The sequence below is a fragment of the Suricata suricatta genome, chromosome 4, assembly GCF_006229205.1.
Source record: "Suricata suricatta isolate VVHF042 chromosome 4, meerkat_22Aug2017_6uvM2_HiC, whole genome shotgun sequence".
NCBI classification, from domain to species: domain Eukaryota; kingdom Metazoa; phylum Chordata; class Mammalia; order Carnivora; family Herpestidae; genus Suricata; species Suricata suricatta.
Window position 1 is genome coordinate 104,019,294 of NC_043703.1, and position 6,445 is coordinate 104,025,738.

The window sequence follows — 6,445 nt, forward strand, 5'->3', positions numbered from 1 at the left end:
AAAAAGCTCCTATATGCCAAGAATTTTAAATTAGGCTGCATGACAAAAACATTTATTTCTGATATTAGTGAAAACTCGAGATAAGTCAGTAAAGATGGTATTAAGCCCTGTAAATATCATCCAACTGTGACTTGGAACTGTGGAGCTCTCCCCATGGGTGAGAACATCTGGGCAGCCTCTTGGCTTCATGTCAGGCATTCACTTATTCAATACATAATCACTTTGTTGCTACCTTATCTCATTATTCAATTCATAAACATTAAGTTGATGCCATTGATTCATTCAATAAATGTGATTCAGGGCATCTTTAAGTAAGAACCTGTTATACCTGCAACAGGGTTTTCATTGTTAATAATAATGATAATAATAATAATAATAATAATAAATGGTGAGTCCTTGACAGTGAGGAGCTAATACTCTCATTCAGGAGGGAAAAGATCAGTAGCTGTACATGACAGTGAGTGATTAGGGTCCAAGAGAAGGATGGAGGCTATCAGGGTTGAGAGTGTGGGGGACTGGTCATGTGGCTAGTATGGATCGGAAGGGTTCTAGCACACCTCTGCTTATTCCTTGACACATGATAATATTAGCACAGGTGGAGAGGATGAGAGAGGTCACTTAGGTAGGGAACAGTATGTGCAAAAAGCAGTGAGTTGGAGAAGATTAAGAGGTGTATGAGTTTAGTGTAGATCCAGGTCCATCTGGAGAAAAGGGTTTCCATAAGAGTGGAAGCAGTGAGCAAAGAGTCTTGCATTTTGGAGAGGTAAGGAAAGTCAGGTGAAGAATTCTGGCTATTATCTCACTGGCAGAGAGCAGTTTTTGTTTGTTTGTTCGTTTTTATTTTTCTTTATAAGGTGTTTCAGTCAGTGGAAATGTTTTTCTTAGTAAAATCACAGAAGAGTCAGGACCAACACAGAAAGAAAAAGGGAGACTGCAGAAAACCACGGGGAGAGCAGGTGAGGCGAGAGAGAGATTTTAAAACCTCAGAAAACATGACTGAGACAGCAGAGCTTGGAGGGCCCATGGCAAACACAGAGAGCACACAGAGCCTCCATTTTGAGGTTCAGTTTCTCTTGCTTGGGATACTGTGGGCTAGAAGGTAGTGTGGGGTGCGAAAGGAAATGTCTGGAGGAAGGCAGTGGAGAAAGAGAAGAATAAAAGGAAGAAATGGGGAGGAGATAGATGGAGACAGAGAATCAGACAAGAGTGAGGGATGAGGGGAGCAAAGAGCACGTGGTCAATGAGGTGGAAGACAAAGAAGATTAATCAAAATTATGTGGCAGGTTGGAGTTCGACTCACAGATTCAGGTGTGCAAGTAAATATAACCATTTTTTTTTTGTAAATTTATTCTTCTCTTTCAAGGTCCTGTTTTACAGGAGACAGTCATGTCAACTCAACCTCTGTGACTTCCTCCCATCAAATCCCAAAGGTTGTCTCTCATTTCCAGGGCCTTCAGTGGTACCCAGGTGATAGTGGTGGCTGGAGGGGATGGGGCAACTGCCCTTGGTTGCCATCTGTCCACTGGGCATGTGTCAGTTCTACGAGTCACCAATCCATACAGATCACCCCCGAGGCAAGCTGCGTTCTTGCCTATCAGGCATTCAGGGCCTCCGAAAGCCCCGTCCATACTCTTCTCTCCCACTGCAGAATCATGGCACCTGTGCCATGCTGGGAGTGGGGAGATTCACAAGCCCATTGGCCTAGAAGGACCACACAGTGCCCAACAGAGTTGCTCTATCCCCAGATGGCTCTTCCTGACTTTCAGAAAACAAAAGTATTTGAGGTTTCTGTCCCCCTGCCTTCCCTTAACCCCAAGAGACCCAACCATGCATCAGGATCAGCCTGTTTCTACTCCAACTTTCCTCCTGCCCTACAAATGCAGGCAATTGTCTCTATTATTTAGCACATCCCAATTATGATGAAGCCAAAACACTTTATAGGCAGGGAATATGACATAGAGGGTTATGTGACTTACTCAAGGTCACATATCTTGTCAGTGAAAAAAAGTGGATGAAAATATGCTAGCTTAACCTCCATTTTCTTTTCCTTCCTCCCTCCATCTTTTCCTTTTCTCTCTGTCCTTATCTCTCTTTGTTACTTTCTTTCTCTTCCTTCCTCCTGGTCCCCAGAAGGACTTATTATGTGCCAGGTAGTATATAGGTACTGGGTATCCCCTACCAAACAAATGAAAGATACTTTGGTGAATTCTGATTCTAGTAGGGGAGATGGACATTGTGCACGTACATACACAGACTCATATTTTAAATTTTGTTCAGTACTCTGCTCACTCTGGTAGCAAATATACTAAAATTGGAATGATATGGATATTAGCATGGCCACTGTGCAAGGATGACAGGAAAATTCACAAAGCATTCATGTATTTTAGAGAAAAAATTGATGGTTTCCAGAGGGGAGGTAGGTGGGGGATTGGTTGTTGAGCAATGGGGATTAAGAAGTACACTTGTGGTAAGCACAGGGTGTTGTAAGGAGAGTTGAATCCCTGTGTCATACACCTGAAACTAATATTATACTGTATATTAACTAACCAGAATTTAAATAAAACATAAAACTATAAATTGTGGTCAGTACTGTGGCATCTATGAGAAAGCACAAGGGAGAACTTAATTTAGATTTGGCAATCAAGGAAGATCTTTCTAAGGAACCCACATTTGAGCTCAGAACTCAAGACAGGGATGAAGATCATTCCAGGTAGAAAGAATGGTGTAAGCAAGACTTGATATGTTCACAGAGCTCAAAAACACTTGTATGACAGTGATACTTCAAAAAGGGAAAATGGAACAAGATGTGGTTAGAGGAAGCGACAGGATCAAAGTCTAAGGGCTATATTAGGCAAGTTAGAAATTTGGATTTTATTTTAAGCTTAATTGAAAATCAACTTAAGCAGTGGAATGACATAATCTGATTAACATTTTAAAAATTCTCCAGGCTGCTCTGTGGAAAATGAATTGAAGTGAGGATGGACGAAAAAGAAGAGAGTAGTGGGAGTTGAGTTCTCTTCAGGTAGTCCTGGGGAGAGATGATGTGGCGTCAGAGCAGGGTCCTCCAGGTACAGATGGAAAGAAATGGAAGAATTAGGTCATGTCATTGGAGGAAGCGTTGACAGATTATTGGATTTGAAGCATTCAGGGGGCCGATGTCCCTAGTTTCAGATATGGATGACTGGTTGTATGTCATTCTATTTACTGATGAAGAAGACTAGGAAAAGAATAGGTTTGGATGAAAAGAGTTTGGTTTCCTGTGAGAAGACATTTCATCTTGTGGTGTTGTGACCGTAGCAGAGACAATGGTGGAAATGAACTCAGTGTTTCCATTTTCTGAGAATGAGAAAGAAAACATTTACTAGCATCCCTTGTGATCAATTGCAGTCTTTCAACCAAGTTCAAGAAAATTAATTTTGAGGGAAATAATGTCATTTTCTGTCCAATTCATGTGACCATCCCACTTCTTTCTACAGCACCATTAGAGGCTGCCCTTTGTAGATGGCACAGCTAAAAAATGGGGCCTTTTTAGCCTAAGAGTGACTGCCTCAGAGCTCTCTGCTCACCCTCAGCATATGCCTCACATGAGTGGGGATATGCTGAGATTGTGAGAATCGATTGTGAACTCTAGGAATTTTCCAAGCTGCTCATTGGTACAACCACTATTAAAAATTAAACAAGGAAAACTTAGATTATGTTACAAACAAAGGTAATATATAGTCAACATGTATCCCTTCCCAATTATTTTGCCACATTCATCTATACTCCTTAGGTGTTTAGGTCAATTGTATTCCTGTGGTAAATAGCACAGAATGGTGAGATACTGGGCATCACTTTCCACTCTGTCTTCAATGGCATTGTGTTGGGAGTCCAAATTCAGCCGTGGTATGGGTATTTATTCCTTAAAGGTCAACACATGCTGCAGATCAGGACTTGAAAAATTGTTGTGTCGATTATTTAGATTTATGAAAATAGTGAGGAAAATGTCAGTAATACAGATTAACAGTACCTTGGGTTTGTAGCTGTTATATTGTGAATAGCATTCAAAGTTAAGAACCCATTCAAAACTATTATCTTATTCAGCAAAGAAGTTGCCAATGCCATTGAAGGAGTGAAGTTCTAACAGTCATCTTGACAGTTTCCCTTCTATCTAACTTGTCATTGTAAACAGGTTATAGAATCAGAGATGGAATAAACAGGTGTGGTTTTTGTTTGTTTGTTGGAATAGCAAGAGTGAGTGGTGTGTTTCTATACTATCTATAGGCAATTTTTATAGAGATGGGTTTGTTTGCCTTTTTTTTTCTTTGACATGGGGTAAAACACTCAACAGCCTCAACAAAATCCTATGCTGAGACACCAATAAAGCTACGCAAATTCAGGGTGATGAAGGAAAACCTCTCTCTCTCTCTCTCTCTCTCTCTCTCTCTCTCTCTCTCTCTCTCAGACCTAGCATCTAACTCCTCACCACCTATTGTGCACTCTGCATCCTATAACTCTCTCAACTTAATCTTCTGCTCTCTCTCTCTCTGCTGATGTTGCCCTAGTCAAGCTCTTCATCATAGTTTGCTGGCTCAAAATAGTTCTAGTGTGTCCCTCTGGGACTCCTGCCACTTTAAAATGATGAGGGGCACCTGGGTGGCTCAGTCGATTAAGCATCTGACTTTGGCTCAGGTCGTGATCTCACAGTTTGTGGGTTTGAGCCCTGCATCAGGTTCTGTGCTGACAGCTCAGAGCCTGTAGTCTGCTTCGGATTCTGTGTCTCCCTCTCTCTCTGCCCATTCCCCACTCATGCTCTCTCTCTGTTTCCAAAATAAATAAACTACATTTAAAAAAATTCTAGGAGGGGAGATGAATCTCTGATTCAGAGATTCCAGAAAATTGGGATAGAGATGCAGTAGAATATTATTCATCCATAAGAAAGAGGGAGAACTCCACTATTTGCACCAAAGTGGATGGACCTTAAGGGCATTATGCTAAGTGAAATAAGTTAGAGAGAGATAAACACGTATGATGTCACTTGCATGTGGAATATAAAAGAGAAGACAGAGTAGAGTGGTAGTTAGCAGGAGCTGGGGAAAATGGGGCAATATTAGTCATAGTTTATGAGCTTCTGTTTATAAGGTTAATAAATTTGGGACTCTAATGTACAGCATTGTGATTATGGACAATAATACTGTTTCAGATACTTGAATGTTAAAAAGAGAGTGATCTTCAATGCTCTCACCACAAAAAAGAAGCAAACAGTCATTATGTGACACAATGGGGGGAGAAGATAATACTATGGTGGTGATTATTTTATGATGTGTAAATCTGTCAAACACAATGAGCACATTGTAAAGTTTCAACTTAGACAATGATATGTCTCATTTATTTATCTCAATAACACTAGCAAAAACAAACTTTAAAATGTAATAAATGCTGGTTCTCTTGGACCAAAAGACTACTGTCTGGACATTTGAGCATGTATACAAGGCCCGACCATGTGTCCCTGTCCTACTCTTACACCTTCACTTCCATCCCCCTTACTCCTTCACACAGCCCCTTCCTGAAGCCACATCACCACTTGCTGATTGCTGAGCATGCCATGTGCTTTTACACATTCATCTCCTGGGGTACATGGTGGCTCCATTAGCTAAGCATCCAACTTTTGATTTCAGCTTAGGTCCTGATCTCTCTGTCTTGAGATCAATCCCCACACAGGGCTCTGTGCTGAGTGTGGATCCTGCTTGGGATTGTCTCTCTTCCTCTCTGTTTACCCATCCCCCACTTGTGTACACATATGCTCTCTCTAAATAGATAAGTAAACAACAAAAAGTCCATCATTTGCCCCACTTTTCTACCTGTGATCTCATTATTTTAAAGCCTGGCCAAATGTTAACTTGTCATTTAAACCTTCCTCAGTCTCCCCACGTTGTGGTCCTGCCAGTGTGCCCCTAATGGTCTTCTGTCTGGCAGCACATTGTCTCCTAATCACTCAGGTAGGAGTCTGACTGGTCCACCAGTCTTGAGGGCAGGCACCTAAGATAGCCCAGTGCTCAGCACAAAATGGACACTCAAAATTTTTTGGATATTTTTCCCCCAAGTGATTTGCATGGAATTAGGAACCTTCACTGGTATCATCTATAGCCCTGGAATGAAGTACCATTTATTGAAAAGCCCAGGACCCCAGACCAACTTGCTAAGTAGTGATTTGCCTAAAATGAACTGCATATGTGGCAACTTGTCCAGGGTCTTTATCATAAGTGAGGCACAATACACCACTGACTTATCTGAAGGCATTTCACAGAACATATCTGAACATTTTTTCTTTATGCCAGGGGCTTCCCAGCATATAGTTAGGTTTGGTGAACATTTTCATATGCATTTATCTAATTGTACGCTGAACAATTCTTTGATTAATGTGTTTGCAATTTAGGCAACGTACTCTAAAGTCATGTTTGTTGTT

At 41.1% G+C, this 6,445-nt stretch overlaps 1 non-coding gene across 1 annotated transcript; it reads left to right on the plus strand.

Annotated features, from left to right (window-relative positions):
- Positions 1-2,281: 2,281 nt before the first annotated feature.
- On the plus strand, positions 2,282-2,385 carry LOC115290944. The gene has a single exon (XR_003908318.1). It is a non-coding gene; the product is annotated as a U6 spliceosomal RNA (small nuclear RNA).
- Positions 2,386-6,445: the final 4,060 nt, after the last annotated feature.